Here is a 22,515-nt window from a genome sequence, read left to right on the forward strand (position 1 = left end):
CTTGGTGGTGCAGAAAAAAGGCCATATATTTTTTTAACCGATTTCCGAAGTCTAAATGGGTGAATTTTGGCGAATTAAACGCCTTTCTGTTTATCGCTCTTTTTGCGATGACGTCAGAACGTGACGTCACCGGGTCTCAGCTCTGTTATATTCCGTTTTTTCGACTATTTTTTGGAACCTTGGAGACATCATGCCTCGTCGGTGTGTTGTCGGAGGTTGTAACAACACTAACAGGGAGGGATTCAAGTTGCACCACTGGCCCGAAGATGCGAAAGTGTCTGCCGCCAGACCCCCATTGAATGTGCCAGTGTCTCTCCACATTTTACCGGCGATGACAGACATGGCACAGAGATGTATGGATAACCTGCAGATGCATTTGCAACGAGTAAGTCAACGAAATCACAAAGGTGAATTTTGTTGATGTTGACTTATGTGCTAATCAGACATATTTGGTCGCGGCGTGACTGCCAGTTAATCGACGCTAACATGCTATTTACCGGCGGTGCTAAAGCAGACATGGCACAGAGATGTATGGATAACCTGCAGATGCATTTGCAACTATAAAGTCAACGAATTCACAAAGGTGAGTTTTGTCGATGTTGACTGCCAGCTAATCGATGCTAACATGCTATGCTAATCGATGCTAACATGCTACGCTAATCAATGCTAACATGCTATTTACCGGCGGTGCTAAAGCAGACGTGTCACAGAGATATATAGATAACCTGCATATGCATTTGCAACTATAAAGTCAACGAAATCACAAAGGTGAGTTTTGTTGATGTTGACTGCCAGCTAATCGATGCTAACATGCTATTAACCGGCGGTGCTAAAGCAGACATGGCACAGACATGTATGGATAACCTGCAGATGCATTTGCAACGATAAAGTCAACGAAATCACAAAGGTGAGTTTTGTTGATGTTGACTTATGTGCTAATCAGACATATTTGGTCGCGGCATGACTGCCAGCTAATCGATGCTAACGTGCTACGTTAATCGACATTAACATGCTATTTACCGGCGGTGCTAAAGCAGACATGGCACGGAGATGTATGGATAACCTGCAGATGCATTTGCAACGATAAAGTCAACAAAATCACAAAGGTGAGTTTTGTTGATGTTGACTGCCATCTAATCGATGCTAACATGCTACGCTAATCGATGCTAACATGCTATTTACCGGCGGTGCTAAAGCAGACATGTCACAGAGATGTATGGATAACCTGTAGATGCATCTGCAACTATATTATGTTTCCTTCCATCCACATTTAATGCGAAACAAACACTTACCAATCGACGGATTTAAGTTGCTCCAGTGTCACAAAATGCGAAAGACCTGATCGTTTGGTCCGCACATTTTACCGGCGATGCTAATGCAGCTATTCGGCCATGCCATCCATTTCAATACATGCGTAATCTGTTGAATCGTTTAAGCCGCTGAAATCCGAGTCTGAATCCGAGCTAATGTCGCTATATCTTGCTGTGGTATTCCCATTGTTTGTTTACATTGGCAGCACTGTGTGACGTCACAGGGAAATGGATAGTCTCATCCCAAATAGCAAAAATCAAGCACTTTAAAGCTTTTTTTTAGGGATATTCGAGGACCGGTAAAATTGTGGAAAAAAACTTCAAAAAATACAACAAGCCACTGGGAACTTATTTTTATTGTTTTTAACCCTTTCGAAATTGTGATAATGTTCCCCTTTAAGGGGGAGCCACAGGAAACCTACCTATAGATAGGGTTCAGCTCTCTGGTAGTGTCTCGTTAGCATCGGTGTACATTTTCGTTGACTAATTTTGTGGTCAATGACATATTTTGGTGTCAAATGCACAATGACGAAATTAATTGACAAATTTAGTCGGATAAAAACGAGACGGGAACCTTGACAGAGACATAATCCAATCATATTCAAACAGTAAACACTTATATATTCAGGCGGGTGGGAGACGTCCAATCACAGTAGCACGTGGGAGAGGGGCGGGGCTTAAATCATGGAGGGGATCCAATCAGGACTACTGTCTCTCTAAGGCACCGTGATTTGATTCCTCACCGGGAAAACAAGATTGAAACAAGAACGATGCACTTTGGTCCGCACCTGTCATCCATCCATTTTCTTTCATCCATTTTACATTAATGCTAATGTAAGCATGCTAACGTTTTATTTTTGCATTTTTACAAATTTAGTATTTTCAAACCTAAAACATGTAGTTTGATACTCGGTGCTGTCAAGTAAGCATTGGCGTACTTGCCGCCGTCTTGGAAGTTTGCCGCCGTTAGCATGCTAACATTTTAGCTGATTTTGTATCTTTTAATCTAAAACGGATGGTTTTTGATTCTCGGTACTGTTAAGCAAGTATTTGGATACCATATTTCCTTGAATGGCACGTAATATGCGCCTGTCTTGAATTACTGCCGGGGAAAACTCGTTCACCAAATTAATAGGCGCATGCTAACTTTTTTCAAATTGGCAGAGGAATTTTTTATTTTTTTGCATTTACTGTGTGTAAACCAGGGATCTTGTTCCACAGCCATACAGATCACACTAATGGTTGTGATATAAAACAATTTTAACACTCTTAATAATATGCGCCAAAATCTGTGAACCCACACCAAATAAGAATAACAAACACATTTCTGGAGACTATTGGCTCTGTGGCACATTATAAACGCAGCATTGGGATTACCCATAATGCGGTGTATCCGTGACTCTTGGAAATATTATACATGCGCCCCCCAACCCCCCCCTCTCCGTGAGTTGGTTGAGGTGGGCGGGGTTGGGAACGTGGGCAAGTATGCTAATGTAAGCATGCTAACCTTGTATTCATGCTTTTTCATAAACTTTGTATTTTTTTGATACTTGGTGCTGTCAAGTAAGTATTGGGATACTTGCCGCCATCTTGGAAGTATGCCAACGTCCCTTATGTTAGCATGCTGATGCTAGCATGCTAACATTTTATGCTAGCTTTTTAGCTAATTTTGCATCTTTTCATCTAAAACGAATGGTTTTTGATTCTCGGTGCTGTCAAGTAAGTATTTGGATACTTGGCACCATCTTGAAAGTATGCCAACGTCTTTTATATTAGTATGCTAACGTAAATATGCCAACTTTTTTTCAGTAAATTTTGTATCTTTAAACCTTAAAAAGTATGTTTTTTTGATACTTGGTGCTGTCAAATAAGTATTTAGGTACTTGGCACCATCTTGGAAGTATGCCAACGGCTCTTATGTTAGCATGCTGACATTAGCATGATAACATACTATCCTAGCTTTTTAGCTATTTTTGTATCTTTTAATCTAAAACGAATGGTTTTTGATTCTCAGTGCTGTCAAGAAAGTATTTGGATACTTGGCACTATCTTGGAAGTATGCCAATGTCTCTCATATTAGTAAGCTAATGGAAATATGTCAACTTTTTAGCAAATTTTGTATCTCTAAACCTAAAAAGGATGTTTTCTGATACTTGGTGCTGTCAAACGAGTATTTGGATACTTGGCACCATCTTGGAAGTATGCCAATGTCTCTTATGTTAGCATGCTGACGTTAGCATGCTAACATTTTATGCTAGCTTTATAGCTAAATTTGTATCTTTTAATCTAAAACAAATGGTTTTTGATTCTCATTGCTGTCAAGTAAGTATTTGGATACTTGGCACCATCTTGAAAGTATGCCAACGTCTTTTATATTAGTATGCTAACGTAAACATGCCAACTTTTTTTTGGTAAATTTTGTATCTTTAAACCTAAAAAGTATGTTTTTTTGATACTTGGTGCTGTCAAACAAGTATTTAGGTACTTGGCACCATCTTGGAAGTATGCCAACGGCTCTTATGTTAGCATGCTGATGTTAGCATGCTTACATTTTATGCTAGCTTTTTAGCTAATTTTGTATCTTTTAATCTAAAACAAATGGTTTTTGATTCTCGGTGCTGTCAAGTAAGTATTTGGATACTTGGCACCATCTTGGAAGTATGCCAATGTCTCTTATATTAGTAAGCTAACGTAAATATGCTAACTTTTTTAGTAAATTTTGTATCTTTAAACCTAAAAAGGATATTTGTTGATACTTGGTGCTGCCAAACAAGTTTTTGGATACTTGCTGCCATCTTGGACGTATGCCCATGTTTCTTACATTAGCATGTGAATGTAAGTATGCTAACATTTTATTCTTGCTTTTTTATGAATTTAGTATTTTTACACCTAAAACAGATGTATACTTGGTGCTGTCAAGCAAGGAATTGGATACTTGGCACCATCTTGGAAGTATGCCAACGGCTCTTATGTTAGCATGCTGACATTAGCATGATAACATATTATGCTAGCTTTTTAGCTATTTTTGTATCTTTTAATCTAAAACGAATGGTTCTTGATTCTCTGTGCTGTCAAGCCAGTATTTGGATACTTGACACCATCTTGGAAGTATGCCAATGTCTCTTATATTAGTAAGCTAACGGGAATATGCCAACTTTTGAGCAAATTTTGTATCTTTAAACCTAAAAAGGATGTTTTCTGATACTTGGTGCTGTCAAACGAGTATTTGGATACTCGCTGCCACCTTGGACGTATGCCAATGTTTCTTACATTAGCATGCTAATGTAAGCATGCTAACGTATTATTCTTGCTTTTCACGAATTTAGTATTTTCAAACCTAAAACAAATGTTTTTTGATACTTGGTGCCGTCAAACTAGTATTTGGATACTTGACGCCATCTTGGAAGTATGCCAACATCTCTTATGTGAGCATTCTAACATTTTATGCTAGCTTTTTAGTTAATTTTGTATCTTTGAATCTAAAACGAATGGTTTTTGATACTTGGTACTATCAAGTAAGTATTGGGATACTTGCTGCCATCTTGGAAGTATGCCAACGGCTCTTATGTTAGCATGCTGGCGTTAGCATGCTAACATTTTATGTTAGCTTTTTAGCTAATTTTGTATCTTTTAATCTAAAACAAATGGTTTTTGATTCTCGGTGCTGTCAAGCCAGTATTTGGATACTTGGCACCATCTTGGAAGTATGCCAACGTCTTTTATATTAGTATGCTAACGTAAATATGCCAACTTTTTTTCAGTAAATTTTGTATCTTTAAACCTAAAAAGTATGTTTTTTTGATACTTGGTGCTGTCAAACAAGTATTTAGGTACTTGGCACCATCTTGGAAGTATGCCAACGGCTCTTATGTTAGCATGCTGATGTTAGCATGCTAACATTTAATCCCATCTTTTTAGCTAATTTTGTATCCTTTCATCTAAAACGAATAGTTTTTGATACTCGGTGCTGTCAAGCCAGTATTTGGATACTTGACACCATCTTGGAAGTATGCCAATGTCTCTTATATTAGTAAGCTAACGGGAAAATGCCAACTTTTTAGCAAATTTTGTATCTTTAAACCTAAAAAGGATGTTTTCTGATACTCGGTGCTGTCAAACGAGTATTTGGATACTTGCTGCCATCTTGGACGTATGCCAATGTTTCTTACATTAGCATGCTAATGTAAGCATGCTAACGTTTTATTCTTGCTTTTCACGAATTTAGTATTTTCAAACCTAAAACAAATGTTTTTTGATACTTGGTGCCGTCAAACTAGTATTTGGATACTTGACGCCATCTTGGAAGTATGCCCCATCTCGGAAGAATGCCAACGTCTCTTATGTGAGCATTCTAACAGTTTATGCTAGCTTTTTAGCTAATTTTGTTCCTTTGAATCCAAAACGAATGGTTTTTGATACTTGGTACTATCAAGTAAGTATTGGGATACTTGCTGCCATCTTGGAAGTATGCCAACGTCTCCTATGTTAGCATGCCGATGTTAGCATGGTAACATACTATCCTAGCTTTTTAGCTATTTTTGTATCTTTTAATCTAAAACGAATGGTTTTTGATTCTCAGTGCTGTCAAGAAAGTATTTGGATACTTGGCACTATCTTGGAAGTATGCCAATGTCTCTCATATTAGTAAGCTAATGGAAATATGTCAACTTTTTAGCAAATTTTGTATCTCTAAACCTAAAAAGGATGTTTTCTGATACTTGGTGCTGTCAAACGAGTATTTGGATACTTGGCACCATCTTGGAAGTATGCCAATGTCTCTTATGTTAGCATGCTGACGTTAGCATGCTAACATTTTATGCTAGCTTTATAGCTAAATTTGTATCTTTTAATCTAAAACAAATGGTTTTTGATTCTCATTGCTGTCAAGTAAGTATTTGGATACTTGGCACCATCTTGAAAGTATGCCAACGTCTTTTATATTAGTATGCTAACGTAAACATGCCAACTTTTTTTTGGTAAATTTTGTATCTTTAAACCTAAAAAGTATGTTTTTTTGATACTTGGTGCTGTCAAACAAGTATTTAGGTACTTGGCACCATCTTGGAAGTATGCCAACGGCTCTTATGTTAGCATGCTGATGTTAGCATGCTTACATTTTATGCTAGCTTTTTAGCTAATTTTGTATCTTTTAATCTAAAACAAATGGTTTTTGATTCTCGGTGCTGTCAAGTAAGTATTTGGATACTTGGCACCATCTTGGAAGTATGCCAACGTCTCTTATATTAGTAAGCTAACGTAAATATGCTAACTTTTTTAGTAAATTTTGTATCTTTAAACCTAAAAAGGATATTTGTTGATACTTGGTGCTGCCAAACAAGTTTTTGGATACTTGCTGCCATCTTGGACGTATGCCCATGTTTCTTACATTAGCATGTGAATGTAAGTATGCTAACATTTTATTCTTGCTTTTTTATGAATTTAGTATTTTTACACCTAAAACAGATGTATACTTGGTGCTGTCAAGCAAGGAATTGGATACTTGGCACCATCTTGGAAGTATGCCAACGTCTTTTATGTGAGCATTCTAACATTTTATGCTAGCTTTTTAGCTAATTTTGTATCTTTGAATCTAAAACGAATGGTTTTTGATACTTGGTACTATCAAGTAAGTATTGGGATACTTGCTGCCATCTTGGAAGTATGCCAACGTCTCCTATGTTAGCATGCCGATGTTAGCATGGTAACATTTTATGCCAGCTTTTTAGCTAATTTTGTATCTTTTAATCTAAAACGAATGCTTTTTGATTCTCGGTGCTGTCAACCAAGTATTTGGATACTTGGCACCGTCTTGGAAGTATGCCAATGTACTTTATATTAGTACGCTGACTTTAGCATGCTAACATTTTATGCTATCTTTTTAGCAAATTTTTTATCTTTTAATCTAAAATGAATGATTTTGATTCTCGGTGCTGTCAAGCAAGTATTTGGACTCTTGGCACTATCTTGGAAGTATGCCAACGTAAATATGCCAACTTTTTTAGCAAATTTTGTATCTTTAAACCTAAAAAGAATGTTTTTTGATACTTGGTGCTGTCAAACAAGTATTTGGATACTTGCTGCCATCTTGGACGTATGCCAATGTTTCTTACATTAGCATGCTAACTTAATATAAAATATAACGGAATACATTTACATATGCATACAAATGTGTCTTCTTTTTTCATTATTTCTTTTAATGAATGAAATGACGTTTATGACAACCTTTTTCCAAAACACAATATATAATGTGAGATATAACAGGACATTGCATACGTTTAGCATTTGTTTTCAAAACGCTTACAAAAAAGTGGGACCCCATTTATATGACTTGATGGGGTCCATGGGACCCCATTTAGAAAATTCCTAGCGCCAACACCGCTGTCAATAGAGGAGAAAAAATGCTTTATTGAAATAAATATATTGTTTATAAAGCAAGTTCAAGTATCATTGGCAATTTTTCACCTAGTCCCGACCTTGGCACGCACATATGTGTCCTCTTTTTGGGATTTCAGAATATGGTCAGCCTACCAATTTTGTTATACACAATACAGAATAAAACTAGTTTGTTTCTTCATATGACCATTTAATTTTAACATTAAAAATGCTTAATTTCAGCTAAAATAAAACATTTTAATGTGAAATGTATTAATTTGTACATTCATGGAGTGCAGGTCTTGGGAATTTAGTTTTCGAGATGCTTTGCAATAACTTTGATAAAAAAATATTTCAAGACAACTTTAACGATGCACTATCCTCCATACTTTGTGTTTTAGTCGCCAAATGTACTGGCATTTTAGTCGACAAAAACGTTGAATAATTTAATCGACTAAATCAATTTAGATGGCTAAAATAGGACAAAAAGTGAAGTGAAGTGAATTATATTTATATAGCGCTTTTCTCTAGTGACTCAAAGCGCTTTACATAGTGAAACCCAATATCTAAGTTACATTTAAACCAGTGTGGGTGGCACTGGGAGCAGGTGGGTAAAGTGTCTTGCCCAAGGACACAACGGCAGTGACTAGGTTGGCAGAAGCGGGAATCGAACCTGCAACCCTAAAGTTGATGGCCCGGCCACTCTACCAACCGAGCTATGCCGCCCCTGAAACTGAAATTCATTTTTGTAAAAAGACTGACCATAAGGAATTTTTAAAAATGGCTGCCAAAAATAACACTGGTTAGCACCCACCTTCTGAGCAAGCTTTGCGTCTGCTACGGTAGAACTTTTCTCGTCCAGCTTTTGCCGCACTGCACTCAAGCCAGTGTGGGTTTCCAGGAGCTTTGCACCGATTCTGTGAACAAGGTCGCTCTTTTCTATTGCCTCTTGTACCTGGAGGGCCAAATCGGGCATAAATGTGTCTAGAAATACTTTCAAATATCAGATTCCTCCATCCATCCATCCATCATCTTCCGCTTATCCGAGGTCGGGTCGCGGGGGCAACAGCCTAAGCAGGGAAACCCAGACTTCCCTCTCCCCAGCCACTTCGTCTAGCTCTTCCCGGGGGATCCCGAGGCGTTCCCAGGCCAGCCGGGAGACATAGTCTTCCCAACGTGTCCTGGGTCTTCCCCGTGGCCTCCTACCGGTTGGACGTGCCCTAAACACCTCCCTAGGGAGGCGTTCAGGTGGCATCCTGACCAGATGCCCGAACAACCTCATCTGGCTCCTCTCGATGTGGAGGAGCAGCGGCTTTACTTTGAGTTCCTCCCGGATGGCAGAGCTTCTCACCCTATCTCTAAGGGAGAGCCCCGCCACCCGGCGGAGGAAACTCATTTTGGCCACTTGTACCCGTGATCTTATCCTTTCGGTCATGACCCAAAGCTCATGACCATAGGTGAGGATGGGAACGTAGATCGACCGGTAAATTGAGAGCTTTGCCTTCCGGCTCAGCTCCTTCTTCACCACAACGGATCGGTACAACGTCCGCATTACTGAAGACGCCGCACCGATCCGCCTGTCGATCTCACGATCCACTCTTCCCTCACTCGTGAACAAGACTCCTAGGTACTTGAACTCCTCCACTTGGGGCAGGGTCTCCTCCCCAACCCGGAGATGGCACTCCACCCTTTTCCGGGCGAGAACCATGGACTCGGACTTGGAGGTGCTGATTCTCATTCCGGTCGCCTCACACTCGGCTGCGAACCGATCCAGCGAGAGCTGAAGATCCCGGTCAGATGAAGCCATCAGGACCACATCATCTGCAAAAAGCAGAGACCTAATCCTGCGGTTACCAAACCGGAACCCCTCAACGCCTTGACTGCGCCTAGAAATTCTGTCCATAAAAGTTATGAACAGAATCGGTGACAAAGGACAGCCTTGGCGGAGTCCAACCCTCACTGGAAATGGGTTCGACTTACTGCCGGCAATGCGAACCAAGCTCTGGCACTGATCGTACAGGGAACGGACCGCCACAATAAGACAGTCCGATACCCCATACTCTCTGAGCACTCCCCACAGGACTTCCCGAGGGACACGGTCGAATGCCTTCTCCAAGTCCACAAAGCACATGTAGACTGGTTGGGCAAACTCCCATGCACCCTCAAGAACCCTGCCGAGAGTATAGAGCTGGTCCACAGTTCCACGACCAGGACGAAAACCACACTGTTCCTCCTGAATCCGAGGTTCGACTATCCGACGTATCAGACTCCTATGTCGAATAAATACAGGTCCTTCACAGACCTTTGGTGTGATGCTACTCAATTGTTTACCTTGACTTCAACTTGTTGTAAAGTCTTTTGAATCTCCTGCAGTTGGCCACCGATCTCGGCTGGCACAGTCTCTGGGTATTTGGTATTTATACGTTCCGTGATGCGATGGACCAAAGCCTTCTGGATGCATAACTGGCAATGGATCTCCTGAAACACGGAAGAGTGTACGTAGGGTGTTTAGGTTCAGTAGAAATTTGTGGCAATCTAGGCGACTTGCTGTAAAGTCATTCCTGCAGATGGACGATTGTCACACCTTCAGCTTTGCCGTGTTGCTGCTTGGGTCCATCTCGGACAACAGGCTGTCAGCAGCGGTCAACCAAACCCAAACGACCTGCAGCTCCTCCCGCACTTTTTCTATCTCTTCCAGATCCAGCTTGATGAACCCCAAACCCTCGCGGCTGTTCTGCTTTACACTAAGGACATGCATGTTTCCAGGCATTAAACGGGCAGAATTCGGAAACACTATGTATGCTAGAAACCTTCATTAATGTCAGGGACGGGTGAAAAAACATCTTACCTTTTGTACCTGGCCTGCATTGCTTGGAGCTGCTGACAGAGTGGGGCGGGCGGAGCCTGTTCCACATTGGCAGGGATACCCAGCAGCCTGGCAATGCGTAACTCAAGGGCAGAAAGAGAGCGGTGTTCACAGTCCAGCCTGTCCTGGTATTGTTCCCAGGACTGCTGCAGACCATGAAGCTCATTGGTCGATGCATTCAACGGCGCAGGCTTCGGGAGCTCCGCCTCCGCCTTCTGCAGTAAAGCGGCCGCTTTCTCCACCTAAAGTACCAAAGCAGACTCTGAGTGGACAGTTTTAATTTGTGAAACCTGTACGGACTTACACTGCAGGTGATGTCACTCCATTCTAGAATGATTTGTTTAAGTCTAGGAGTCAGCTGCTGAAAGCAATGGCGGAGTGTTGCTACGCGTCTCCATACGGCGGCCGTTGAGGTTTCCCGGTGTCCACGGCAGCTCTGCTCCGGACACCAGTCCACCGTCTCTTCCAGATGTTTCTGCAGACAATCCAGCTCCTCTTGCAATGCCTACACCAAAGACCCGAGACGGGGAATGTGGGTCATAAACATTTCCCTCTTTTTGTCTTCCATTGTTTCAATGTGCGAGAGACTTTGGTCTGATACGCACCACAACTTTAGCTAACTGTTCACTACAGTCAGCCAGAGAGTTGACCCTCTGAGAGACCACCTGTGCAAGGCTCCCCTCTGTGTTCCTTACACTCAGATTGATGTCTTCATTAAATTTTGTATAATTTCTGTAATTTTCAGCACAGCTGAGACACAGATTACAGCAACATGAACAAATATGCAACCCACATTCTCTGTGTGATTATGCGAATAAATATACTACCTTGTAAGATTCTCCAAATGTAGAAAGCCCTTTGCCTTAAGTGTGGAAATCCTCACCAGGAACTGGCTTAGAATGGCCTCTTTGAGTTTCTCTACCTCTACAAGGGACAGGTAAGGATGCAGGGTCTCTTCCCCTTTCAGCTGGTCGATGTAAGTCTGGATGTTGTCTTCCAGGGAGGCCAACATCTGCTGGGTCACCTCTAACTTTTCACAACAGACTCCGGCTGAGCCAGGAAGGGGTAGCAGAAGGACCTCAGAGTCCCTCAGGAATTTCCGTGTTTGTTTTACAGTAGAGATGTAGTTCTTCAAAGAAATCCTTGCATCAGCGATATTGTCCTACAATATAAACATGGGTTAGCAATGCACAATATTTCAAAGGTGATAACAAAGGTCATTGGATGTGGTTTGATTAAGGACAAAAAGGCAAAGTTGTATAAGTACTTTATGTTCTAAGAAAGGCATTTACTGTGACAAACTACAATGGTACAATAAACTAGATATACCCACCGGGCTCTATACTCAAGTCACAAAGACCAAAATAAAGTTCTAAAGTAGCTACAAACTGCTCTTTATCTTGAAAAAGACTTGCCATTTGTGAGTCACATTCACGTAGAACTTCCGTCTTCAAGTGTTCAAGATCTAAAGTGTTGGTTCCTTCCTTTTGTCCTTTCTTCTGCTCCAAAACCTCCAAGACTCTCATTCTTGACTCAACGGTTATTTTCAGAAACATTATCCTCTGGTATTCCTCATCAATGGATCTCTCGTTCGGCTCCATCAGTGGGGGGTTTTGGAGCTCCAGGAGAGCCTCTCTGAGCAAGGCTCGTGTGGCGTTTCTCTCTGTGACCAGATCCACTTCTTTAAGTAGACTCCACTCAAAAAGGCTGATATTCTTGAGGGTTTTCATCTCCAAGATTTTGAAGCTTTCCTCAAGTTGTTGAAGTCTCTGTTGCTCTGAGCTCAGTTGCGAAGGGTATAGGTCAGCCACGATCAACTGGAGTTCAGATCCAGCCTCGTCACATAGCTTTTTTATCAACGGGAACTGGAAAATAAGCTTTTGACAGATTTTATACTTCTCTGACACCTCCCTGCTCTCTTCATTTATCTGGTTGACCTGTTCCTCAATAGCCTCTTTAATGTCTTCGGCACGTTGCCTCAGGTTGAGGTACCTTTCGTGATTTCTGGCCTTCATTTGCAGACTAGTCATTAGGTTGTGAATTGCAGCAGTGCTTGAGTATAGTTCCATTGTCTCTTCTTGTGGAATCCGGGATTGGAGAATGTCAATCTGTGACTTCTGTTCCAAAAGCAATTGATTGAAAGGTTCCAAAGCTTGCAGGGATTCTATTGTGATAGGGAACCTGAATTTTCCCAAGTCTACTTGCATTTCCCTCAGGTTTTTTTCAATAGTGGCTAGCTGTTGCTTGTTTGACTCCAAATATTGCGTATGTTCTTCTTGTTCATTTTTCTTAGACTTTTCATAGTTGCTGATTATGTCCATATCTTTTTGTAGGTCTTTAATCTTGTCAAAAAGCTGACAATTCTCAGTGATGCTAAGCTCAGAGCAAATGTCTTTACTCTTATTTAAAAGGGCATTGCAGAGAGCAGACTGCGTTTTATCTTCAACCAGCGTTTCTTGGATCTCACTGTAATCAATCTCAGCAGGACACATGCATTCCCCACCTATGCTTTTGGCTGTGACTCTTTGCAGATGTGTCCCAACCCAGGTGTCTAGGTCTGCAATCTGTTCAAATAGCTTTTCTCTGATCTGCAGACCGGATTCCGTGTCCTTCAAGGCCTGGGATAACTTCTCAGTGATCGACTTTGAACATTCTTTTAAATAGTCCAGCAAAGAATGAACCACAGGTATCTCCTCGGCTGGGTCCAGCTGTGGTAGGTAACCAGATACCTCTTTTACCTGTAATTTCAGTTGACTGTGTTTGATTGTGACCTCAGACTGCAGCCTTTTCAGATCCCTGAGTTGCTGGTGAACCGCCTCAGGGCGCAGAGGTACTGTCTTTCGCCTGCCATCAATATCACTCTCAATCTGCTTGGCCCAAGTGATCCCATCCCTCGCCACTGTCATCACTTGCTCCATTATAGGATTACAGCTTTTCTGAATTTGAGAGGATATCCACTCTTCTGATAGACAAACTTGGTCTTTGACATTCAGCAGACCTTTGTCTATCTCCGCGGTTTCCTTTGGCCATAAACTTAGAAGTAGTGCCTGCGACCTTTCTTTCAAATGGAGATATCTCACGTTAGCAGCTTTAACCTCGGCATGTGCCATCAAAAACCGCTGCGCCTTCTTGTCATCCCACTGGCATACTTGGCTACTCGGATATTCGGCTTCAAGTTCTTCACCGATTGATTCTAAATGTCCCCGCAGATATGACAACTCCAGCAAAAGGCTGCTGGCCTTTTGGGACAGAATATCAGTATGATGCAAGGCCTTCTCTAGAACTGTCTCTAGGTCTCTCCATTCATGTTGTAGAGTCTGAAGCTGAATTTTTGCAGTTGCTTGATTAGAGCAACTAAGGAGGGGATACAGCTTTGTGTGGATGCCAAGTAACTTCCCAAGGACACTCCTGTTTTCTTCTATATCTCTCTTAATGGAGTTCAGCTGGTCGGCCTTCTTGTGGCTGCTCTCTGCCAGGGAACTGAAAGAAAACGATAAGAGTTCAAAAGACACACTGTCTGGAATAGTTTACGTATGAATGGAAACTACTTGATGAACTCACTTTTTTACAGCATCCAGTTCAGTTGCCAGTCTTTCTATTGTAGTCTTGGTTTCTTGAGTAATTTGACAGAAGTCATGCACCAGCTGCAGATGGGCTTCTTTGCTCTCTACAACAGCAGCTGCATCCTGAGCAACAGCTCTCCACTGGTCCTCCGCAAACTCTAAAGGATCTGAGTTCTCAGCATGTACATCTATTTGCTGGGACAGCAGAGCTACTTGATCCTGGACCATGTCTTGACATTCCTGTACACAGAAAGGGGAAAAAAAGGTTTATCACTTAAGTTTAACCTATGGTAATTTATGTTGCCTATTTGAAGTCGTACCTGAGCCTCCTTAAGCTGCTGGGTCATAACTGTTGGCTGGAGCTCTGGGGAGTGACTCTTGCAACTTAGGAGTTTTAACACTAACCTACACCGGCGATCATCAAGGTCACTGCTGGAGGTCATTAGTTCTGCGAGAGGAGTCTCACACGCTCCGACCTTTTAATAAAGGAGGACATTTTAATTAGATCAATGATGAAACTTTCATGTGTCAGTATCTTTGGTCTTTTAAATAAAGTGTGGTGGTAAATACCGATTAGCTCGACATGAGATCTTTCAAGAGTTAAACAAAAGCAGGGAAGAATAAAACACGCGTACCTCCTTTAGAAATCCTGTGTCCGTGACCATTTTTATCTCTGAGAAGATGTCCGTCAATGGAGAATTTTCTAGTGCATCAACATTTAAATTCTCAGAGATCGCTTCATTTGGCTCGGAGTTACTTGTTGGAGTGCCTGTTTGGGTAATATTTTGTGGCCCAAATCTGACCACCTTTCCAATGTCATTTTGAGCTGTACTGCTTACTGGATTATCAACTAGTTCGGCTGTTTGAGTATCAGATACAGTTTCCAAATCAGAGCGTAAAGGAGGTTCAGTAATTTCTGAAACTTCTGCCTCAGTCTTTTTAATTAATGACATGATGGGCTGAATATCACTGATTGATTCATTAGGTGACTCCATCTCTTGTCCGACACCTATTTGGAGTTCTTCCTGTCCGAGAGATTCAGCACAAAGTTGTGACTGATCTTTATCTGGGATTAATTCAACATAGTCTTTGTTGTTTCCACCCTCTAGTGGCTGAACTGGCTCAGAAGAAACAGAAATAGCTTTAATTGCTTCACTTTGAACCTCGTCATGGTCTCTTTTGCTGCTTACTTCTTGCTTTTCCACTGGTGACATTTCTGTTGGGGGTTTGTCTTTCTCCCCCTCATGGGTCTTGTTTTCTGAATCTATTTCCCCTTCAGTACTTGAAGACGTTTGGGCCTGGACCTCTTGGGTGCTTCCTCCAGTGTCTGTCTCTGCTTGACAGGGCTTTTCTTCTGAATCAACATTGGGGAGCTGAGCAGAATGACTTTCAATCACAATTTGTTGTTTTTTTGGTAATTCTTCAAGTGCTGTCTTAGGTAGACTCTTGTCTGACGCGTCTTTCTTTTCTGGCAGTCTTTGAACAATTTCCTTTGTTGGTCCTGTTTCTAGTGTGTCTTCCTGTTTCTCTTGACATGCTGTTACATCTACCTTTAAAACATGCACTTCAGGTCCAATGTGAATTGTCAAGGCAGTATCTTGCGTTCTATTTGTAGCTACGGCGTCTGTTCGTTCCACGGTTTCAATATATGTTTCCTGGCTGGTTTCCGAAGGTTCCACCTGACTCTCGGTCTGGCATTTCTTTTCCATGGCCGGGTCAAATAATATGATTTCTATCAATTCAGTTTTATTTGGCTGAAGTTTTGTTAAAACCACAGAGCTGGATTGACCGGACTCACTTTGGATCACTTGCTGTTCAGCACTGCTCATAACAGAGAGCTGTCCATCCTCTACCTGACTCTGTATATTTACCTCTAACATGTCTACACCAGCCCTTTCTTGGATTCTTTCTAATAATACAGACGGATTTTCCAAGCTTGTGGCATCATCATTACAAATCTGTACCTGTACATTGTTATCTTTCACTTCTTCGGGGATTTCCCTCGTTTCCAACAGTTCCAACTCAATAACAGTTTGCATTGCCGTCATGGTTTGATCTATTAAGATCATTTCTGTAAACGCCTCACCTTTTTGTGCAAAGGGAGGAAGTTTAGTGCCATCATTTTCAGCTGCATTTGCATGTACCTCAGAAGTGTTCTCATCCGACTTAGTCTCTGTTTTAATATCAGCGGTAGCTATATCCTTGCTCTCGACTTCTAGTCCAACAGCATTTTCTGGCAGGTTCTTGATAGTATTGTGCATGTCATCTGTTGAAGCCTTCTGACCCTTTAACTTTCTTTTTGGCGGCGAGAGCTTTCTATCTTCCAAAACAGCCGCATCTTGTTTAGTTTTTACCAGCAGTTCAACCGAAGAGTTCCCCTCACTTTCAGGGCCTTGTCTTGAATCTTCAGTCTTAGTCGCAAAACTTTCACTGGCGTTAGCAACTGGCTCTTTGGAAACATCATGAGTTTTGGACTTTCTCCTAGTTGGCAATTTGGGAGTTTCTGATGAAACCTTCCCACTTTTTTGTTTTCTTTTTGGTGGTGAGATCTTTCCTACAACATTATCTTTGGCTTTGCTTGCTTTTACCAGGGTGTCGACTTGTTCACCCTCCTGAGGCTGAAAACATGTTTCTTTATCATCAAAATGTTTTGCTTTTCTTTCAATTGGCAAGTCACTGATTACTTCAGTTACATTGTTCTCAGACGGCTCAACGGAATCGGAAGACTTCTGTTCAGTCTGTACCTCATTTTTCAGTTTACTTTCCTCAAACACAGTAGTCTCAGCATTTCCTGTATTAGAGCAAGGTCTGTGACTATCAGATTTTTCTTCTATCTTTTTAGGAAGTCCTAGGGAAGCTGTTGATCTCTTTGAATTTCTTTCAGATGGTGAGATTTTTCTTTCATCCCCAGGAGAAGGCTCATGTGTTGTTACTGCATGTGGTTCTGAAGTGTTTTTTCCACTTTCATAGTCTTGATTTACTTCGTCGTCATCTGTATCACCAACAGCATAGACTGGCAAAGGAGTTTCTGCTTCTTCCCTTTTGACGTTAGACTCAAATGACGTTTGTGTCCGCACTATCATTTCTTTGGAAGGAAGTTCGGGGGAAAGTTTCCGATCCGTTGACTTTCTCGTAGGTGGTGATATCTTTCCTTCCTCCGCAACAACTGTAGGGATTTCTGTGACAACCTGTGAAATCGAGAACGTTTTTCTACAGTCCAGTTCCATCTCATCTTTCTTTGAAGGTATACCAATATCTTTAATAGCCGCCTCAATTATTCCTGTGACCAGTTGAGCTACTGCAGAAGCTTCCCCACTTTCATATTTATTTGTTGCTTTGTGGATGTTTGAATCGTGCCCGACACTAAGTTCTTGGTCTTCTACAAGGTTTTCTGCTTTTGGTTCTAGGTATAATTTGTCTTCTGTCAAAATATGCTCTTCTCTTTTAGGCAGCTCTGGAGAAATCTTTGACTTTCTTTTGGATGGTGAGATTTTTCCTTCTTCTGCAATACCTTCAGGGATTTCTCTGATAACTTGTGAAGCTGAGCAAGATTCTGTACTTCCGAGTTCTGTCCGATCCTCATTTGAAGGTAAAGCAATGTCTTTCATAGCCGCCTCAATTATTCCTGTGACCAGTTGAGCTACTGCAGAAGCTTCCCCACTTTCATATTTATTTGTTGCTTTGTGGATGTTTGAATCGTTCCCGACACTAAGTTCTTGGTCTTCTACAAGGTTTTCTGCTTTTGGTTCTAGGTATAATTTGTCTTCTGTCAAAATATGCTCTTCTCTTTTAGGCAGCTCTGGAGAAATCTTTGACTTTCTTTTGGATGGTGAGATTTTTCCTTCTTCTGCAATACCTTCAGGGATTTCTCTGATAACTTGTGAAGCTGAGCAAGATTCTGTACTTCCGAGTTCTGTCCGATCCTCATTTGAAGGTAAAGCAATGTCTTTCATAGCCGCCTCAATTATTCCTGTGACCAGTTGAGCTACTGCAGAAGCTTCCTCACTTTCATATTTATTTGTTGCTTTGTGGATGTTTGAATCATTCCCGACACTAAGTTCTTGGTCTTCTACAAGGTTTTCTGCTTTTGGTTCTAGGTATAATTTGTCTTCTGTCAAAATATGGTCTTCTCTTTTAGGCAGCTCTGGAGAAATCTTTGACTTTCTTTTGGATGGTGAGATTTTTCCTTCTTCTGCAATACCTTCAGGGATTTCTCTGATAACTTGTGAAGCTGAGCAAGATTTTGTACTTCCGAGTTCTGTCCGATCCTCATTTGAAGGTAAAGCAATGTCTTTCATAGCCGCCTCAATTATTCCTGTGACAAATTGGGCAACAATCGAAGCTTCCCCACTTTCAGAGTCTTTTCCTGCTTTGTGAAGGTTTGAATCATGAAGGATATTAGGTTTTTTGACATCTACAAGTTTTTCCTGTTTTGGTTCTAGACTTAAATCTCTGTCCGTCAAAATGTGCTCCTCTCTTTTAGGCAGCTCTGGAGAAATCTTTGATCTCTTTAAAATTGTTTTGAGTGGTGGGATCTTTTCTTCCTCCCCAATAATAACTTCAGGGATTCCTGTGAAAACTTTTGAAGTTGAAGAGGTGTTTGTACTTTCCAGTTCTATCTGAACGTTGTTTGAAGGTAAACCAACGTCTTTCATAGCTGCTTCAATGATTCCTGTGACAAGTAGGACTACGGCAGAAGCTTCCCCACTTTTAGAGTCTTCTGTTGCTTTCTGAAGGTTTGAATCGTCACAAACGCCAAGTTCTTCAACGCCTACAAGTTTATTCTCTTTTGGTTTTAGATTGAAATCTTCTTTTGTCACAATTGGCTCTTTTGTTTTAGGCTGCCCTTGAGAAACCTTAGAACTTTTTGACTTTCTTTTGGGTGGTGAGATCTTTCCTACCTTGGCAATATCAACCTCAGGAGTGCCTGTGACAGCTTGTGAAGCTGAGGACGTTTTAGTATGTTCCAGTTCTATCTGATCCTTCTTTGAAGGTAAAGCAATGTCTTTCATAGCTGCCTCGATAATCCCTGTTACGAGTTGAGCTACTGCAGAAGCTTCCCCACTTTCAGAGTCTTTTCTTGCTTTGTCGAGGTTTGAATCATTACAGACACCAAGTTCTCTGTCTTCTAGAAGCTTTGGCTTGCTTTTGGATGTGATCTGTGCTTCCACAAAAGCTGCATCAGATATTTGTGTACTTTCTTCTGCAGGTGAAGGTTCCTTACTTTTCAAGTATTGGCTTTTTTCTGAAGAACTGAAAGAAACTAACTCTAGAGTTGTGGCACCATGAAGCTGTTCTACTCCTTCTTCAGCCTGTGGTACATCATTGGCGTAAGGAATCGCTGCAGATGTTGTCTTTCTTTCATCCATCACCATAGCTTCATCTTGCCCCCTGACTGAAGTCTTTTTAGATTCATGTTCAGTTTTCTTAGTTTCCACATGAACTATTTCACCTGTTGAAAGACGATCCAGGGATACTTGCTTGGTCTTTGACTTCTTTCTTATTGGAATTTCTTTCTTTTTTCCTGAATCAGTATCATCAGTTTGCTCACTGGACCTCGATGAAACTGACGAGACATCCTCATCCTGTCCTGATGTGTCAGTTGCGGGAATGTCTTGTTGGAATCGATCTTGAGACTTTTTCCTAATGGACTGTTTGTTCTTCCGTGGAGGTGCCACCAAAGATGTCTTTTTCTCTTCAGTACGGACATCAATATCAATAGGCCGATCCTCCGATTTTTGGTCACTCCTTTGGATAAGTTCCTATGACAAAAATATATTTATTGGACCTGACATACTATTCAAATTATCCAATAACTAAGTTTTTTGTGTGTGAATATTTCAGATACGTACCTTTACGTTGTGACGGAGAGACATCTGGAGTGTCCCTGCATGTCTGAGTGTTTCTGAACTGTCTTTTGAAAGTTTCTCAAACATATCCTGCTTTAAACAGTCACTCAGAAATTGATGATGAGAAAGTGCCTCCTGAAGAATAGCCTGCATCTTTTCCCCTTCCTCTGCTGCCTCCTAATACCAGGATAAAGAATACGTCTAATGATTTCCATTAGGTTACTGAGAAAGTTCTAACTGAACACGGGGTTCTCATTTAAACATTAACACTAACAGCTGTTAACTACAATAATTACCGGAATCAAACATACGTGGAAAGATCCAAACCTGCGCAGTTGCAATGGATTCTGAAGGCTTGTTGTGGTTGTGGGTCCATTCCTGCAGGGCTTGGATTGAATTTGTCAAACAGCAAGCAGCATTTGTTGAGCAACTTTGCTTATGGTCCCTCAGCCTGGTCTGCAAACTGAAGGAATCATAAAGAAAACATTCATGGACCCAAATGTCACCAGTACTTGTCATTAGCCTCTAAAGCACGGGTGTCAAACTCTGGCCCTTGAGGCAATATCTAATTAACATTAGAGCTGGCCCGCCGGTATTAAACAACTGTGGTGCCGCTGTAACACCGCATTCACTGCCAATACTCGTACTTGCCAACCTTCCCGATTTTCTCGGGAGACTCCCGAAGTTCAGTGCCCCTCCCAAAAATCACCCGGGACAACCATTCTTCCGAATTTCTCCCGATTTCCACCAAGACAACGATATTGGGGGCGGGCCTTAAGGGCAATGCCTTTAGCGTTCTCTACAACCTGTCGTCAAGTCCGCTTTTCCTCCACACAAACAGCGTGCCGGTCCGGTCACATAGTATTTACGGCTTTTACGCACACATAAGTGAATGCAAGTCGTACTTGGTCTACAGCCATACAGGTCACACTGAGGATGGCTGTATAAACAACTTTAACACTGTTACAAATATGCGCCAAACTGTGAACCCACACCAAACAAGAATGACAAACACATTTCGGGAGAACATCCGCACCGTAACACAACATAAACACAACAGAACAAATACCCAGAACCTTGCAGCGCTAACTCTTCTGGGGCACTACAATATACACCCACGCTACCACCAAACCACACTCCCTAGCTTGTTCAATATTCAATGCAAAACTTGTTTGGGTCTTATTAAAAAGGTTAATTTGTTCAACCTTGGCCCGCGGCTTTTTTCAGTTTTAAATCTTGGCCCACTCTGTATTTCAGTTTGACACCCCTGCTCTAAAGGCTAAGTGGCCAAATGCGTGGACAGCACCTTTTAGCTCTTATTTCCAAAAGTGTGTAAACTACTGAATTGGGGTTTTATGGCCACTTATGTGGACACTTATACTGCCGTCTGGGGGTGTCAGAAGAGTATAATGGATTTTGGAAAAAAACGTTTAAAAATAAGAATTAGCATGTCACTAAACATGAAGTATTAGTATCGTTGATAATAGAGGTAAACTATTGGTATTGCTCAAGATCAATAGCGCTTTTTCTATTGGTATTTTTATTGCTCCAGTTATAGCGTAAAAATGCTTCTTGTCATTTCTATATTATTATTTATTTCGCTAACTGCTTCTTTGCTATCACTTTTACGATCATATTTGTACACATCGTATGTGGTGGTGATGTTCTATTGTTGTTGTTGTTTTTGTTGTGTTCGCTGTTTTTGTTTTTGACTCTCTGTCTAATCCCCACAAACTGTAAACCCACACCAAACAAGAATGACAAACACATTTCGGGAGAACATCCGCACCGTAACACAACATAAACACAACAGAACAAATACCCAGAACCTTGCAGCACTAACTCTTCTGGGGCACTACAATATACACCCACGCTACCACCAAACCACACTCTCTAGCTTGTTCAATATTCAATGCAAAACTTGTTTGGGTCTTATTAAAAAGGTTAATTTGTTCAACCTTGGCCCGCGGCTTTTTTCAGTTTTAAATTTTGGCCCACTCTGTATTTGAGTTTGACACCCCTGCTCTAAAGGCTAAGTGGCCAAATGCGTGGACAGCACCTTTTAGCTCTTATTTCCAAAAGTGTGTACACTACTGAATTGGGGTTTTATGGCCACTTGTGTGGACACTTATACTGCCGTCTGGGGGTGTCAGAAGAGTATAATGGAATTTGGAAAAAAACGTTTAAACATGAAGTATTAGTATTGTTGATAATAGAGGTAAACTATTGGTATTGCTCAAGATCAATAGCGCTTTTTCTATTGGTATTTTTATTGCTCCAGTTATAGCGTAAAAATGCTTCTTGTCATTTCTATATTATTATTTATTTCGCTAACTGCTTCTTTGCTATCACTTTTACGATCATATTTGTACACATCGTATGTGCTGGTGATGTTCTATTGTTGTTGTTGTTTTTGTTGTGTTTGCTGTTGTTGTTTTTGACTCTCTGTCTAATCCCCACAAACTGTAAACCCACACCAAACAAGAATGACAAACACATTTCGGGAGAACATCCGCACCGTAACACAACATAAACACAACAGAACAAATACCCAG

General features: G+C 41.1%; 1 pseudogene; it reads right to left on the reverse strand.

The window, feature by feature from the left end:
* LOC133542389 (uncharacterized) overlaps positions 1-22,515 on the reverse strand; it is a 130,967-nt pseudogene that overhangs the window by 13,096 nt on the left and 95,356 nt on the right.

The sequence above is a fragment of the Nerophis ophidion genome, linkage group LG24, assembly GCF_033978795.1.
Source record: "Nerophis ophidion isolate RoL-2023_Sa linkage group LG24, RoL_Noph_v1.0, whole genome shotgun sequence".
Lineage (NCBI taxonomy): Eukaryota > Metazoa > Chordata > Actinopteri > Syngnathiformes > Syngnathidae > Nerophis > Nerophis ophidion.